The 18,814-nt window shown below is 44.1% G+C and overlaps 2 protein-coding genes across 2 annotated transcripts in view; one reads left to right on the top strand and one right to left on the bottom strand.

Moving 5' to 3' along the window:
• Positions 1–18,814, top strand: part of CMSS1 (cms1 ribosomal small subunit homolog) — a 940,652-nt gene that overhangs the window by 254,594 nt on the left and 667,244 nt on the right. The gene's annotated exons all lie outside the window — the stretch shown is intronic.
• Positions 1–18,814, bottom strand: part of FILIP1L (filamin A interacting protein 1 like) — a 739,320-nt gene that overhangs the window by 547,370 nt on the left and 173,136 nt on the right. The window lies entirely within an intron of this gene.

Raw genomic sequence — 18,814 nt, 5'->3', positions numbered from 1 at the left:
CAAAACTGGACCACGCTAATGGTCTGTATCATAGCTCAACTTTGTCAACTGTGAGAAGACTACAAAAAATTCAGAACAGCGTTGCTAGGCTCCTCCTACATGTAAAGCTATAAGGACATATCCTCTCCCTCGAGCTGCTTTGTATCACACACAAAGCAATACATGGCAAAGGACCACTCTTCATCAGGAAGAAAATCAACAAATACATACAATAAAGGAACCTATGCTCAAGAATGGCTCCCGCTTCATAAATTCTACATACAAGAAGAAAACCATGTGGGGAACATCTTTCTCTGTTCAAGCTTTTGAAATTACCAATCTTCAAATGTAAGATTCACAAACTATCATCTCCACTCAAGAATTATACCACAACTGTATACTCAGACATAACAAACTATAGTTCTCACAGAGAAAAGAGTGGTTATTCTACAAGTACATGTTATTGTACTTTGAACTGTATCTCTTGTTATAAGTAGATACATTTAAATAAGGGGAAACTATGTATTACTCTACAAGCTTCATGTGTATATCTGACCATGTCAAATTTGCTGCTTCTATGTACATATCGGTTCCGCTATATATAGGGTTATGCCTGCAACTAATAACTACATTAAGTGGCATGTGTATATTTATATGTATATGTTAATTAGTTATTTGAAACCATGAAAAATGTACCAATAGAAAAATATAGACAGCAAGCTGTGTAAATATTGCTGCTTCAATGTACTGAAAATTGCAATAAACAACTTTTCCGAGTTCCCAGAAAATGTATAATGTTGCTAATAATAATTCCTGATAAAATATATATTTATGTGACAACTGTGCCATTTAATTATTTTAAAAACTCAACATACTTGTTGGGGTAAATGTTTTGGAGTAACTTGACTTAATGGCAATATAAAAAATGAAATTGAAATCATTATTGTGATAATGTGTTGCACTTCAAAAGACAATCAATTTCGTGTTTGCTGTAGCTTTATATCCTTTGCTGAGGTTAAATATGTTAAAATATTACACCAAATAGGTTATATGTATCCACATTATTTGCAGAACTACTAAGATTTTAATTTTGTGGCACACCACTGATTTGGCATCAGGCAAGCAGAACAATTTTTTTTAAATTTAGTATTTCCTGTCGCTTTCTGCTACTTATGAGTCTTCATTAGTGTGCGAGATGATCATGTCCGATATATCAGTCATTTAGAAAACATTCAGTCCTGGGCTGAAAGGTTGCACCTAAATGGTATTTCATCAGCTTGGCCTGTGTTTTTATTCAGATGCCAGTAAGATGAAATGGGAAAAGCAGTGAAGTCCAGTATTTATTCCCCATTTGGACTATAACTCTAAAATAGCAAACAAATGAAGAAATCACGTAAAATATTTGAAAGCATGCTAAATTCTTTCTAAATGATTGTTAAAGTAAACAGAGGGATAATTGTAACGTTACTGAATAATATTGGGATTTTATTTACAAATTCTTTTTCACCTACCAGATTATTTCTAAATGATTACTAACAGAGCTGTTATGGAAGAGTACTTAGAATTTTACATATGTTGTTTTTAATCTTACAGCTCTTGGCCCTTCCACAATAGCAAAGTGTAAGGAAGTGTCCCATATTTTGATTGACAAAGGTGACACTCTTAGTTGTGGTCTCTTTTTTGGGCACACAGGTTTCAGGAGTGTACTGAAAAGAAAATAATTCATTTTTGCTCTTAAACAAGGGTTCACACTCTCCCAGGTTGTGGGCCATAGATTTCACCACCTTGCACCCTCCCTCATTAGAGGCATCCAACAAAAAAATTAAAATTTCTAGAAAAGTACAGATCACGTAACACCATAAATGCTATTTAACCTCCGGAGTCTAGCTATGGAAGTACCATGGGCGTTAATGTAGAAGCTAATATATCTTTCTTAAATCAACACAGAACTGGTTGTACCTAGAGTTTTCCCCTGCGATTACCACAGGTGAAACCCACTCTGAGGAGCCAGATGGCTCTATAAGACCATCAACACACAATTTATATATTAATATTTTGGTCTTCCCTCACACTCAATTGTAATTGTCTGACGTTGTTTCACTAGAGTAGCATCTTTTTCAAAGTTGCTAATTGGGGCATCAAGTGAATGTGTACTGTTAAAGGTGTGTGCATTGTCCCTGCCCTATTCCACATAGGAGGTTCTTGAGGTACACCAGACATCCTTTTGAGATAATGTTGATCTAAATATTAGACCCTGTTGGGGATAGGCTGATGCTAACTCTGTGAATAGTTGTCTTATTTCTCGAGACGGGCAGCTGTCTCAGGGTAAACACAGTGAATAGTGGGTTAGATTAAAGTTCTGCAGCATATCAAAGCAGTAAATGTATATGACAAAATGCATAGGTCATAATGGAAGAGTTGGACTGGCCTTTCAGGCAGCAACTGCCCAAAAGTCAGTTCTGCGTCATAATAAAAAACAATATTTGTAATCTATTTTTATGGTTTTCAGTACACCTTTATACAATTAATCGCTTGAGCTGTCTTCTTTGAAAGTAAATTGTTTCTGAAACATTGCTGAGGACATATACTTGCAAGACAGCCTTCCCACAACTACAGGTTATTAAGATCATTACTATTAAGTTGTCTTAAATTTTTTATTTTTTCAAACTTTATTTTTTCGAATTTAAAATGTACAATAAAGAATCCCCCCCCCCAAAAGGCATCCTAAAAACATATGTATTCAGATCGATGGACTCATTATGGCACATTTTGGACATAGGCTACAGCTCGACATACGTAGGTCCATGAGGAACAATAAAATAACAAGCAAATGAAGAAGCGTTATCGTGATGGAATAACCAGGCCCAGCCCCATGCACTGTACCAGAGACCCCTTAGGAGTCACCCCTTTGGGTGACTCCTAAGGGGTTTCTCAGACCCCAATCCCTGCGCTGAAAATAATTCGCCATTGGTCCCTTCGGAGTCGCTGTGGGAAGATTGCTCTCCTATTGCCAATCCTGACATACACATGGCTCGCCAGGCCAGCAGATCCTCTTGCAATTTCTCATCTCTCCTGGTGCTCTGCATATGTGTTTCTTCTTCGAGGGACCAGTCTCTCACGTCTCTAAGCCATGTGGGTATCTCCGGGGCCCTCTGTCCCATCCACGTTAGCGCTACCCAACGCCTGGCCAGCACTAACATCAGTTGCAATAATTTATAGGAAAGTTTCCGTTTCCTCGGCCTAGGAACTAACGCCAGTAGGCAATGTAAGGGTGTTAGCTTGATCCGAAGGCCTGTAGTGGCAGTTATGTGACCCACAACACTTGCCCAGAAACCCCCAATTAACAGGCAATCCGAGGTTAAATGCAGGAAGCCCGCCCCCTCTGCGCTACATCTGCGCCAGTTGTCCCTTCTGTCCTCCGAGTAACGACTCAACAGATTCGGAGTGAGGTAGGTGTGGTGGAAAAAGTTAAAATGAATTAGTTTATAGCGCGCATTGCATGATACCTGCTGTGTCAAGGCCCTTATACGCTTCCGCTGCCCCTGGTCCTGTGGCGAGCCCAGGTCCGCCTCCCAGGTCGGCGGCACCGGTGGGACGGAATCACTCTTCATAGTTGCGTACAGCAAGGAGATTAGTCTGCGTCCCCTGCTGCAGGACAAGAGAATATGTAAGGTGTGAGTAATTGTAGGTGCCTCCGGACACTGAGGCCAGACCGAGCGAACTATGGCTCACAGTCCATGATAATGTAGATACTGTCCTCCACTAAGGCCAAAGGTCTCTTCCGCCTGCTCAGACGTCAGGAAGGTCTCTGCAGGGTACAAATCGGCTAGGACCTCGTAGCCCCCCTCTCTCCATTCACGGAAGGACATATGTTGTTCCTTTGAAACCATGGGTGGCAGTATCCAGATCGGGAGGTCCCTATGAAAGGGTACTGATCGCAGGATTCTTTCTATAAATCGTTGCCAGGCGCGTGCTGTGTGCCTTACAACGTAGGGCAACGTATCCTTTGCACCCTTCCCCTACCAAACATCCACGTCCGCAAATCAACTGGCTGCCGTAGTAGCTGCGCCGGGTAGTAGTGTAAATCAAAGCGCAGGGCTTCTAAGCCCCCCTCCTCGTAGGAGCGCACAACGGTATGGAGAGCCACTCTGCTGCGCCGACCCGCCCAAAGCAGGGATGTGAGCAGCATGTTCAGGGTCCAAAAAATCCTAGGTGGGAGAGGACATAGCATATTTTGAAGAACATACAGTGTCCTAGGTAGCATTACCATCTTGGCGACGGCCAGTCGGCCCATTAGAGATAGTGGCAGGGTGTTCCAAAAGGACACTGATTGCTGGAGGGACTTAATCACCCGATCAATATTGCGAGCCATTGATTGTGTCTCTGTTGAGGCCACGTGGATGCCTAAATAACGAAAGCTCTCCCGTTCCCAGCGCAGCCCGAGCTCCAGCAAGTCCTCCAGGGACTTGTTGCGGTTAAGCCTTAATCCCGACACCCCGCCAAACTGGTCCAGATGATGCAGCAATATCAGAAGCGCCTGTCTCTGGGCTTTCAAGTAAAAAGTTGCCTTAACTTAAAGTAACAAGGGCACCCTTCAGTGCAAAGAAATTCCACAAGGAAATGTATGTATATCCACATCAACACAGCACAACACCAGTAAGACTACTGTGGATGAACTCTAGACAACACTGACATGCATGCTACCTTCAACAAGAAACCTCTGGCAAAACGTGCATCCCTAATCTCGACCTACTGGCATGCGCTGGAGATTGGCAAAACCAGCCTCTCCAAGAAGATTTTTCCATAGTGCTAATCCACAGCCAGAGATCAGAGGGCAGGGAGCAGTGAGTATTTGGTAAGACAGACCCCAGGAACAACTGTGATAATTCAAGAGGTGTAAAAGGCACACAACAGACCTTTAGAAACCAGCGCTGTTAGGACAGCACAATACAGCTTAATTAGGGGCAAATAGTGTGGTTTTGCTAAGGGTCACATGACTTAATTAACCATAGCGGCACCCTCTTAATCCAAACTATTTACAGCGCTATCGTCCAAAGAGCGGAAACTTAGCTGTTGCACAATATAAAACCGACATTACATAGGATTGGACTCCTAATCATGAGGAAAGATAACAGTCTCAAAGCTTCAGGATGTTTTGTGGTGGCAAAAACTCTGGATTAGCTGATTTATTTAGAGATCAAGTTTAAGTACACTATTCTCAGACTGTATCCCTCTTCATAATGCATTAGACATCAGATAGTTGTAAGCACAGTTTCTATGGAAAGAACATTAAGGCACAATAAAAGACTCCAATGAATTTATATAATTTGGTTATTGTATTAAAGATCCAAAATAAATATATATAAGTAACATTTTAAGAAGTTCAGTCATGAGTCTTACAGCACGTAGTATGAAACCACACATTTAGTCAAAGTAAATCTGATGCTAAATAAAATAATCCATGAAGAGGATGGTTAAGGTTAGGGTTCCCTACAATTAACAAAGGCAGGAGGAAGATGTTCAAAAGGGTTCTCTTAGCATGGGCAAAGGGTCAAGTTAAAGTCCACTAAGGAAAAGTCCATGGGCATGGGCAAGGGGAGTTAAGCACTAATCAGAAAAGTTCAGTTCTGGTCTCTCACCAGATCGCTCCAAATCTTCCAGCAGGCAAGTTCATCAGCAAAGTGAAAAAGGCAAGGGGCATGTAAAAATGGTCCGGCAGGCAGGCAGGCTGTACGCAAGTTAAGAGAAGGAAAATGAAGGGCTCCCTCCTCCTTGGAAAGTCACTTTTTAAACTCCAAATCATCCATCTGGGGATCCCAAATGATATTACAACATCAGTCGTCACCATACTATGTTCTGACCGTCATGTGACCATTCTTCCGTTCACCAGGCAAAAAATGTATACTCAACATATTTTCCCATGTTGCTCATGAAAAATGATTCTCCATTCCATCCTCACAGTTTAGTTGACAAATAGCTTAATTACTTTGTTGCTTTTCATGGATTAAGTCGAGAGGTCAAGTTCCCCCCAATTCACGCACAATATAGTACTGGAAAATTGCCTCATTGATTAAAGAATGCTGCATAAACAGAACAGATAAAGCAGCATTTGAGGAAAAGTAACAAAAGTTCATTACACCAGGCTATGAAATAATGCAGCCTAATGAAAAATGCAATTTAATGCATTTTAAAGTTAGCATTTCTTATTTAGTCAAATAAACTCTTAAATACTTTCAGACATAATTAAATAAATCAAGTGTGTCATATATAGAAGTAATTGTAACATTGTCAGTGGTATTGCACAAAAAGGTTCCACTCTAATTATGGCCTATGACCAAAATGCAAAAAGAACCTGCAAGCAAACTGTTCCTAAAAATCTTTTTAATAAAATTATTTTAAGGAATTTAAGGCCCTAATAATATCAAGCACATATACTGAAAGTTTCAATCCTATACAATAAAGCATGTTTTATTTGCACCAGTTTATCATTTGCTATGGTGCATTACAATGAATGCAATAAAGATGCTAAGTTTCATCATTAATTTTTCATAACTTTGTTAAAGTAATAGGTAATCAGATAATAGACATGTTAAATTCATTATTGTATTATTCCTGCTATTTCTACATACCCAGGCACACTGTTACGGTGCTGGAACTGCAGCTTTTCTCAGTTTCAGTGTTGTTTTTTTAGACGTGTGCAAAGTGCACATTAGAGTTTCGATGTCATAATTGGTTTTTGTGTTGTGTAAAGAATAATCAGCTTTTACACTGTAACAGTTCTATTGCTGTCCCAGTACTAGTCCTGGTGCGCTGTGGGACAACAGTGCAAACCTTGCTTTCCTCTCAATCCTCGTGTGTGTCCATTTCCTTATGAAGTTACATGAAATGTTTTTTCAGATCTTATGAATAAAGACACATTCCAGTTAACTGTGTCCTGAGACTTGTGGAACCACAACAACACTACAGCAGTTCTTTGTTTCAATTCTATACACATCTAGCAAAGAGGATATCAAAAACCGTTCTTCGTCCACTAGTACACTTCTGTCGGCATTCATGTATTAACCCCTTGGGCACGGGCGCGATTCTGCGCCTGTGCGGCAGAATCGCGAGTGGACGGGTTTATGACGGCCCCCAGCCGTCATCAGCACACGCCCACTGTAGTGCATGACGGCTGGGGGCTGTCATCAGCATCGAAGGGGTTAATAGGTCCTCAGACAACAACAGAGCCTTACATTAGGAAGTAAGAAAAGCCAAATTATGTGGCATATTTAGGCACATTGTGTGGGAGCATTTTTTCGGGGGCAAAGACTTCACCAATTTAACTACATTTTTTTAGAAATAAGACTTTTTGTTGAATTCTGTAAATTAAGTAGCAGAAAGTGGAAAGAAGGTTTATCATGTGTCTAATGTGACACATAATTATGTGAGCCATGATTATGAGGGAACACCATGGCGGCAGAATTTGGTAATTTGTGACCCTTCATATGACCTATAGAGAAAGATGATATATGCTTTAGGAGTATGTTTCACGTACTCAAGTGAGTTTGCAATCTAGGGAAGCCCGTCCATGGTGCAGGGAAAGATGCATAACACTAAATTAGTGGTCCATGAATAACAGATATTTCTTTAATCATTTTGTATTCTTCTATGGTATGAACCATGCCCTGTCCTACATTGAACCAGTCCTACATGAGAGGGCATCTGTCTAAAGGTTAGGAGAGAGTAGATTAGTATGACTGAGACAACATCAAACATAGCAGACCTAAATATAATCTAAATATATGTTATATTCTGATAGACATACAGTTGGGATATAATGAAGTTAGAATCTGGAGTTATTTCTGGCAGTAAAAGTTAGTGTTAATTATAAAACTTGAATATCAGCTTATATTAGGGCCATATGTCCAAATGTTCAATCAAATAGTTATCAAGACCTAGATGTGAAAATATAATGAGCTTCGCTTCATCTTTAGATCATGCAGTTGAGAACAGAGTAATCAGTCGGTGCTAGGTAGGTGGTGATAGTTTGGTGATGGGTGGGGACACTGTTGGGATGGAAGAGGGTCCTCCAGGTCAAAGGCTCACCGACCTAAGCATATTAGTATTTACTAAAACCACTAGGCGAGATGGGTGGAGACAGTGTGGGGGGCGGGCACTGTGAAGTTGTGTGAAAGCTGGTGGGAGCGCTCTGGCCATATCAGAATAACTCCTGTGTACATTAGGAAATGGCGCATAAGATGAATGATGTGGCAAGTATATGTAAGCAAAGTACAGTGAGTGTGGGGAATAAGCAGGTGCTGAGGAGTAAGGCATGAAGAAGCGAGGAGGGCCGAGAGGCAGAGTAGATGATCCTGCCAAGAATAGTGTGGTTGCTAAGTTCAAGAACATCTAAGTGATGGAGTGCTGTAATCACAGTGTCATAGGATATGTTTACCTCTACTAGTTTGCATGCATTATAGCTCATGACTGTTATATTGCATCCGCTACATCAACCTACCCATTACTTTGCCAGGTAAGTACAAATATAATATATTCTATACCTACCTTAGGAGTTTAATTTTTTTTAATGTTGCCATAAATGGCCCCTTTCTACTTTTCAAGGTACAGCTAGAAAACCGAGCAGAAGAAACAACTGCCATAACCACTTGGGTGCTAAGGATGTTCTGGACTCATTCTCAGCACCGGGGCACGGTTGCTGCAGTTGTTTCGAGCACGCCGTAGCACCCACCCGTGTGATAAGCTCTGGCGCTCTGCCTGCAGTCCCCCTTCCAACACCCGATTTCACAGGGATGGCATGAACACTGCTTCTGCTGATAGCGTGCGCATGATGCACATATGTCATCAAGAGGCACCGCACTGGAAGCAAATGGCTTCCAGCGCGGTCGTGGAAGAGGAGTATACGTCGTCTGCTGGGTGGGATTGGGTGGGAAGAAAGACACCGGGGGGATGGGAAGAGGTTTCCCTTTCCCCTGGTGTCTCTCTTCAGTGCATTCCTGCTGTGGGATCATGGGTGGGTCTGGGATCACGCAACAGAAATGAACCCACTAGACACTAGGGATGCTTTTTTGGTGCTGGGAGCATCCCTTAGGGCAAGGGCCTCTCCCCATTTTTGGGGGCACATGTCTTGGCCATTTTTTGGGGCCAATCTGCCCCCAGGAGTGGAGGCAGAAAACCACTAGAAATTAGGGAATTTGGATTTATTTTATGTTTGGGGAGAGGTCCCTTCACTGGCAGTGTGTGTGTGAACTGGTGTTTAGCTTGCAGTGTGTGTGTGGACAGAGGTTTGGCTGGCAGTGTTTTTCTGAAGTTAGGCTGGTGGTGTATTTGGAATGGTATGTGGCTGGTGGTTTGTGTTATTTGGTATTTTGCTGGCAGCATGTGTGGACTGCTGTTTGGCTAGCTGGTGTGGACTGGCATTTGGATGGGGCACGTGTGGACTGGTGTTTTATTGGCAGTGTATGTAGACTGCCTGCTGGCTGGCTGTGTGCATGTGTAATGACTTGCTGCTGGTCACTGCGCACACACACTGGCAGCCAAATGCCAGTCCACACACACCTCCAGCCAAATGCCAGTCCACACACTCTGCCAGCCTCCAGGTTGTGTGATAGCTGTGTCAGTCTTGTGGGCGAATTAAAGTGATGGGTCCTTGAATGGCACTGTTTGTTGATGTGTGTTGGGGCGCAGTTGGCGGTGTGAATGGTTTTGTTTGTTTGACGCATGAAAGGGGTGTGAATGGCCTATACAGCTCTTGGTGCCTTGTAGTGGCTTTACAGCTCACAAGCGATCACTGGTTCAGTATTCACTAATGTTAATTATATTATTAACAGTGATTTCCAAGTTGTGATTTTCGTGAAATCTTTTGTTAATAAAATTTACATTTTGAACTTTTGACTCACCCTGTGTCAAATCCAACCAGAATGTGTGTGTATTTGAGTAGTAAATGGTTGTACAGTAATATTTTCTGTCTTTCACTGCCAGAGTGTACATTGTCTGAAGGGAAAGCCCACCAACTCCAGATACTTTTGTAAACTATGCGCCTGGGGACTCCAGGGGGTGAGTCTCATGTGGATCCCACAAGATTTTCTTATCCAGAAGTCCTTGCAAACCTGAAACATGGGCTTAAAACACAAGTTTTCTTAATGTTTCTGTGACTTTTCCTGAAATCTGCAGGGAGCCACAAATTTCTTACCAACCAGCGTTCCCATATGTTTTCCGATAAAAATGATACCTCACTAATGGTGGTTGGCCTAGCATTTGCGAAAGGATGGGGTCTGAGTTGCAATGTGGCAACCTCATCAAAACAGGTAGCTCCGTTTTTTGTGGTTCCTGTTCGGCAACCACCCAGGGAAGTCTATCAAACCCAGGTATTTCTGAAAACTAGACACCCAGGGGAGTTCAGGGTGGTGTGCCTCACATGCCCACAAAGATTTATTTCACATAATGCTCTGCAAGCATCAAAATGTGCCTACAATCGCACATTTTGCCTGCATTTCTGAAACCTAAACTTCCAGAATTGGAAGAAATCTACCAAATTCCTACCACCCAGCATTCCCAAATTATGGGGCTGGGCCTAGTGCTTGCTTCAGGAACTCATCAAACTAAGATCAACAGGTTTCCTCACAAAGGGCATATGACACAATTTTGTGTGCATGTGAGTATGGTACAAAAATGCTTGTGATGTGTAGATTTGGACCTGTGAAAGGTACTCATGTGCCTTCCTTTTTAATTACCCACACACACATATATTTTGCGACCATAAACTGACGGAAGTGTTTGCCTGTCCAAATTGATAGCTGTATTTTGACTCTGTGGTCGAATTATTGATTAATGAGTTAACATTGCACGATCCAGTCAACATTTTGGGTCTAGATTTCAGATCTGTTATTAACCCCTTTGCAGCGGGGGTAATTCCCCCGCTGTGCTGGGGGGCGGGGGGCACGCACATCTCCCCGGTGCTCGTGACGAGCTCACACAGTGGCGCTGTGCTCATGACGAGCTGAGCTCGTCACGGCCACACCCATTTCTTAGATCGCTCAGCACAGCGGGGGAATTAGCCCCGCGTGCGAGCGTCGCAGCCGTTATGACGAGCTCAGCTCGTCATGAGCACACGGCCACCGTGCCTCATGACGAGCTGAGCTCGTCATGAGCACCGATGTGGTTAACAATATGCATAGAGTGGGCTTTGGGTCTGCCCCTTTTAACTATTGACTTTATTCGACCAGCCTTTTTCAGATAATAGCTTGTGACTCGGTCAATTCCATCTTGGCTCAGCCTACTGGAGTATACATCTCTCACCTGCTGCTGTCTGTTTGAGTGTATCCTTCCACCTCTACTTGAGTGCTTGCTTTGAAATGCATGAGGTACTACTTTGCAAATATAGCCCTCTCTGACCTCTCATACTGGTTCCCTCCTGTGTTTTCACTAATGTGTTGATGCTGCTTGTGCTAGCACATTAAACACAGACTAACTAGCTTTGCCAACTATAGTTTGATCTTCTATAGCATGTCCTGTGAAGGGCGCACATGGAAGCATCCATTGTGCCCGTATGTTCCAAATTCCACTAGGTCATGGCTAAGCTTACTTCCAGTGGCAGGGACTGCCAATCTACAGTGGAGGGGTGGCACGTGGGTGGGGGCGGCTTGCGTGGGGAATTAGAGGAATAGTAATACTTTTCTTTGTTTTTTAAGACTTCCCTGACGCTGCCGGCTGCCTTGGTGCTCCTCTCCAGCTCTCCTCTCGGCAGTCCATGGGCCACAGCACAGGCTCCCCACCCAATCCAGACGCTGCCCCCATGCTAAACCTAGCATGAGAGAAGTGCCTAGATTGGCCTGAGTGAGCTGGCCTGACGCTCGCTCAGGGTCGGGGAGCCTGTGACTTATATCCAACGTGGCTGTGAAACACAGCTGGGGTGGAGAAATATAAGTGTGCATGTCAGTTTGGCTGGCATATGAAGGCAGGCTAAACTTACATGCGCACTTATAAGTGCTCACCGCCATGGCCCCGCCCAAGACTCCATGGCTCAGACTGCTCAGGCAGTGATAAATAAAATGATAAAAAAAATATTTTTTTATCATTTTGTTTTTCATCATCTTATGGCAGCGGGGCGACACTCCTCCGCTATCATGGAGGAGCAGTGCCTGCTTATTTCACTTGTGTGCGGCATCTTTATTCAAAGAGGTTATTTGTTACCAGGAAGAATTTTTTGAAAATTGTCATTTCTTAGAAATTAGGCCAATTTGTGTCTTGCTGTACTGTTATTCTTTTGTAACATTCTGGAATGTTCTGCAGCTCTCGCTTCCAATCAGCGAAGAACATGGCCTCCTTGGACTGCGGGCCTACTTGGACTCATGGTAGGTTCTCCTCCAGTTGTGCGCGCGCCTGAATGCACTTCTGGCACATGAAAGGTTGCGCGGTGCTCTCCGTTAATGAGGCGCGGGCCGGTATTCTATTTTCTGACATGCCTGCAAGTTTTCTCTGTTAGCATTGCCCTGTTCCCAGAAAATGAGACCGACATTCCTGCAGGCTTGCGTCAGCGGACCAGCGACATGATTGATGCGGGAAGGTTGGAGGGGAATGACGTCTTGACTCAGACGAGGTTTACCTGAGAATTATCTTCACTTCTCTGCTGTGTAATGTCTGTGTGACTCATGGCCGGACGCGTTGCCATCCTCTGTTCTTATACAGGGTCAGCTCACACTTACCTCATTGTGTGCACTCCATTTTGCTGCCAGATTCACTCGAAACACACATCTGAATTCGCTTGTTTGTGAACATCGGCGGATCGCCATTATTAAGAAGTAGAGTTAGATATGTACAGATCCTGTGGGCAATCACGTTGATTGGATGAATCACCGAGCGGTTACCAGCTGGTGAAGTGAGATTTTTTGTCATCAGGAACGCACCCACATCTTTTAAGAGAGGTGAAGTGCCTTTATACTTTGTCACCCAGCACTTCTTCAGTGTGCTGGATCAGCAAGTGCATGAATGTGTACCGTGCATTTCTGTTTCCCTGTGAGGCGCTGCTTAATGTGTCAAAAACATAAGTGCTGACGTAGAAGGTATTTCTTAAGAGCTCTGTGCAACTGGCACCCCCTCCACCTCTGGCCATTGCTGCCGAATGCCAGGGCCAGCATTTCCGACTAAACATCACACTCAAACAAGACGCAAGTGTGACGTTTTGGACTAGTACAAGATATTCCAAGATGGCTCGATGGCCTGTGAGGGGCTAGTTAAAAAAAAGAAAAAGCGTATTAAGTTGTTAAATATTCTGCTGTTTCTATCTGCTCAAAAAAAATACAGCACCGTCACGTTGGAGACTGTAGTGATTAAGTGCTGGTGTTTTGGAGTAAGTGCTAGTGCTGAGCACCAGTAACCACCATCACAAATTAGGCACTGAAAAAATGCTGAAAATTCAAAGTTGGAAATCAAGAATCATCAAAGATTGTCTAGTTGACATGGCACCGTATCCAGATTTGAAGGAATGCATCGTCAGAGAAAGACGATTTTAGTGAAATGTGTGGAAATGTGATCAGTTCGTTACACTGTAACTGATTTGCAGATTGGATGTGCCTTTTTATGTTGTGTTCATGGTCAGACTGGCCTTTAGGCCTGTCAGGCAGTACCTGACGTGCCGGTCTGACCGATTAGTGCATGGATGGTGTTTTTAGCAGTTTGTGGGCCTCTCTAATGACCCGGTAGGTTGGTTTCTACTGATGATTTCCCTGATATTACCACAAACATTGACTGCAGCTTGCAATCTCCCTCCCATACCTTGCAAAAGTACATGTACAGCATGTCTTTACATTTTCAAAAGTAGTCTGATTTGCATATGTAGACCACTTCCTTTAGCTATCTGGTTATCTAATATGGGCCACATTTATAGTGCCTATGTGTTGTAATTGGGTTCCGCACATTTAGTACGCTCCAAATAGTTTTTTGTTGCTTTTCTGATCACCCGGTTTTGGACTTATTAATATTGACAAGTCTTACTACAGGTGCCTCACTCACTGTAATTATGTGGTAAATGGACTGCGCATGTTTACCACCAGGATTCACCTTTTATGATAAGGCAGCTGAGACACAGCTGAGCTAAGGGGTGCTTGGCTGGTTACATGTGAACACGTGTGCACACTTGTGCCGGCTGCATGTATGAGTCTACCGTTGTGCCCAGCCCAATATTTGTGCAGAGGTAGCCTGGCTAAAAGGGGACTCTGCAGGACTAGATGTTAACCTGGGATATGCCGTATAATATTAGTGGACACTCATAGGTAAATATATAGACAAAAGGGTATGCAGTTCCTAATGAAGACAGACAGGTTGGTGCTAGCCTGGAGAGTCAGCAGGGAGCGTGACTCTTCAGGAGTAAGTGCCCTTACACCCCCAAGTGGGTGTCATGCTTCATCATTGAGTGTGCTCCACGTCGGGCTGGCGCTGCAATGTCCGACGGGCACCCACGAGGGGGCTCTTTACAGTAGATCTTTTTTTTTTGTTGCCGTATATGAAGTCTGGGTATGGGGGGGCTACAAGTGTAGATTGGTGTGATTGATATGTGTGTGAATTAGATAATGAAGGTATAAAATGGGTAAAGCAGTCCTCTAAAAAAGTTTTAATGAGTGAGTCCACCGTTCTAGATTGAGAAATGGGGTTGCTATCATTAGAAATGATAATCTATGATAGCTGGTAGGCCAGCATGTTTCATGCCTAAATAAGTTGTCGAGATCTAGTGCCAATTCATCAGGAGGTATACCTCCTAATGTACACGTTACAGTGGTTGGAATCTTATAGGGAAATGTATGAAAAAGATGACCATCACAGGGGATCTGTCTAAATTATAGTAGATACCTTCAGGAATAAAGCTAAAAACCGACCTTCAAGGTGAATAAAGCAATCACTTATCTACATGACAATTATTTGATGTGGCTTGCATAACACTGCAAACTATGCCACTCATAAAGTGATTGCACACAAAGTGCGGTGTAAAAACATGGAGCATAAACGTGACGGGCAACTTATTTATTTATTTATTTATTACAAGTTTTGTACAGCGCAAACAAGACCCATGGGTATCAGAGCGATTCACATGACATGAGGTAGTTATAGTCCTGCATTGTTGTAGTAACTTTCATAATATTATGAGGTAGGTACATATATGGCAACATAGAGTGAACATATCAATAAAAAATTTCTACAAAGAATATCAACATATAGTATGACACAGGTTAGTACATAGCAAAATATAATGTGTAACAGAATAAATCGATCCTAAGGGTCTATTTCCTGTGTAAGGTAAAATATTTCATACACTGTGTTTCCTTGCTTAATTCACCCAAATAAGGTAGCAGTTTAACTCCCATGAGTCAGAGTAGAGCCACACACTGAGAATGTGTGCTGTAAAACAAAAACGTTTGGAGTCTTAAGAGTGGGTGCCAATTTAAAAAATACAAGTAGCCCCCGTAGGCAGGGGTGGTTCTAAAGTTCCAATCATACTGACTGTGTCCCAAGCCTCATTCATTCGGAATAACTACCTCCCTCAGAAGTGACGAGGTAAGCCTGGAGCAGGTGCCAGGTCTTGTGAATAGGTTGTCGAAGGAACACTAGACCGCCGGCTCAACCATGACACGTCTGGGGGGCGGTCACTATTTTCCACTGAGGGTCACATGAGCGGGCAGGCAAACAAACCCGTTAGATTGCCCAGCCAAAATGCAAACACTATGTATGGGCTGGTACAAAAACCATACGGATATGGCTGGTAAATTGCCAAACTCAGGGCAAAGTTTCGAAGAATATGTTCAGGTAAACCTGTGCATGTGATTTATTTCGGAGGTGTAAAGATGACCCGGAGCTGAGTAAGTTTACAGTCCTTTATTAGTTTAGTAATAAAGTATAACAAGTAAGTAATAAAGTATAACACACCGGACTTAGCGGAAGGCAAGGCTGTTGGTGTTGTGTGACTGTCCTGACTCGCTCTGAGGCGGTCGCTCCCCACGCTCCCTGCTCAACTGGTGGTATCGTAGCGCTTTGCTGCTCTTTGGTATCGTAGAGCTTTGCTGCTCTCTGGTATCGTAGCGCTTTGCTGCTCTCTGCTGACATCACCATCTGATCGCATTTACATCATTTAATTTGCCTGATTGTTCTTTTGTTGCGCTGTTAGTACATAGCCCACATCGCGCGCACTGTGTCTTTGTGCCTCTGTGACTTCGTAGCGCTTTTGTGAAAGCTTGCATTGCTGGCAATATTTTTGCCTGTGCCCCAATCTCGTCCTGCTTCGATCTTGGTCTGCTGCCATTTTGTTGTTGTTTTGTTGCCTCCCAGCCCGCCTCTCCACCCCGCTCCCGCCTCCCAGCTGACCCTCCCTCGCTCCGCCCCCCCCCCACTATCCACTTATGACAGTCACACTTATGCGCAGCGGTTGCGCCCCATGCGCGCCAATGGTGCGCCAAAGGTAAGCCCGTCTACGCCCGTCCACGCCTGGACCGCGCCCAGCGCCAGACCCCCTGGCCCCCGCAAACCCCACTCCACCCGCATTACGTACGACTGAAGGACTGGGTTCTTTAAGACCCAGCGGTGCCAGGGGACAACACCTGAAACCTTCGTGGGTAACCTGCTCCGGCGTACGAATGACAGAGACACGGGACACTTCCTTCGGCGTCAAAGATTCAAGGTTTATTTACTGCAGGGAACACAGAAGTCACGACAAGTACAACACGTGCAACTTGGGGAGACTGCTTCAAATTGGTTCTGTGGATCGCTCCTTTTATACACGATTTTCCCATAGGTTTGCATAGCAGACAAAGGTTTACAACCCGGTTCCCACAATTATCCCCGAGAGGGGTCGCTTTGATCACTTTGATACTCATAAGGTCCGGAACATAAGTGCGGAAACATTTGGCGGTTCCCAACTGTAAAAACCCATCTTCCTACCATTAGTACATTCCAATCAGCAGTAAAACAGATCGAAGAAGGAACAAAGACCGGTGCAAGGAAGATGGAAACAGTGGGGAGATTGGAAAGGGTGTAAAAGGGGAGGTATCGGGAAACACGAGCTACAGGCATCAAAGGGACGTGCCTAATGAGATGCACGGCTGAGACAATAAACCGGCACGGCGAGATGAGCCTCGAGCGGGGCCATCTGCCTTACAGTATCATCCCCCTCATCATAAAGACACTTACAAAGGACATGTGTCTTCCGCAAATATCTTGGGAGCCCCAGGGTCGCGAAGCGGACAACGTCCGTTCGCTGGCTACTTGAGGGCAAGAGACAAAATGGATGCCGTATCTAAGATGGAACCCGTGGGTACAGATCAAAAACCCACGTAACAAACGAACGGTTTAAGTTAGCACAGCGAAACTGCGCACACTTACTAAACTCATCATTTGCGGTTCGTAGATACCGGACTCGGCCATATTCGTGCGAGTCGAGAACACCACTTACAATTGTCACGGAACCTCAGACGCTCCTTTTGCCCTCATGTAGGCAAGCACTAGTCGGAATCATACTCGATATTCATCAGACCATCTAGATGTTGCTGTAGCATAGCTCTGTCCAACCGAGTTCCATTGGTAACAGGCGGCTGTCTCATACACGTTGTAGCACAGAGGCCACATAAGGCAGGACCGCACTGCACACAAAGGCAACACGTGAACAGGAACGTCACAACAACTCCGATGATCATCAGAATCTTCCAACCCCAAGTCGACATCAGGCCCCAAAACCACCCAAGTAGCGTCCAATCCCCTACATCCACGTGTATGGATTCAGAGATCTTATGCAACTTTGAGATGGCTTGATAGACAGTCGGAGCGTTATCAGGAATGAAAATACAGCAGCTCGAATGGATCACCTTACATACCCCACCTCGATCTGCTAAGATCACGTCTAAAACCATACGGTTTTGCAACGTCATAAGTCTATCCGCCTGAAGTTCTGTGGTGATATTACCAAGGGCACTGGCAGTAATATTAGCGGTCGATTCTACCACCCGAGTCAACTGTCTCAGGTTCCTACTATTAACCATAGGTCCCCAAAACGGGAGGAAACCCTTGAAAAAGTCTCCTGCCTCTTGACCGGCAGTATCCTCTTCGCTAATTACGCCTCTCACAACTCTAGTCTTGTGATAATCTGCATCTACAGTAAACGTCGGAGGCAACAAGTTTGCGATAAAACATGAGCCCATGAAGTCAGAGGGCAACCATGCATACGCACGATCATGACAGATAAAGTATGTACCCTTGGCAGCCAGAAACACAGGGGACGAGACCATCGGCAGAATGTAATTTTCAGTGCAAGCACTCTCTCCAAGTCGGGCTTTTGATCTTCGGCCACGACCCATTAGACAAAAATTACCAATGTGGGGTACGACCCATATCGGAGGTGAGCTTTTAAGTTGTTTTTCACTAGTGAACACACTATACTCGCCTCTACTCAGGACCCTATAGGCTTGTACCTCTTCTTCTGGAATAAGCGAGGGATCATAGATATCGCTATCTAAGTCTTCAATCGCTATAGACAAAGGTTTTTGATACGAGCTAGGACCAGAGTAGGGGGAACGTGGTTCTCGAATGGGGTGGAAGCCTAGTGCGCTTCGAAACATTGTTTGAAATGCTCGAGCAGACCCTTGGGAACTATACGGTAACACCAGATATGGAATTCCCTTATCCGTGGTATGTGGCATCAACCCACACACCCAACAATTAGTAGTGTTAACCACTAACTGATGCTGATGAAGGAGCTGAATAAAGGAATTGTTGCGGAATTCTGCACGTCTAGCCTGCTCGTGTTCAGGTAAGATATGAAAAGAATGAGGAGAAGCAGTGGAGGTGAGTTTAGGGTCAGGGG

The sequence above is a fragment of the Lissotriton vulgaris genome, chromosome 8 (genome assembly GCF_964263255.1).
Source record: "Lissotriton vulgaris chromosome 8, aLisVul1.2, whole genome shotgun sequence".
NCBI classification, from domain to species: Eukaryota; Metazoa; Chordata; class Amphibia; order Caudata; family Salamandridae; genus Lissotriton; species Lissotriton vulgaris.
The sequence above is the reverse complement of the archived record's forward strand: the minus strand, read 5'-3'. Positions and strand labels throughout refer to the sequence as shown.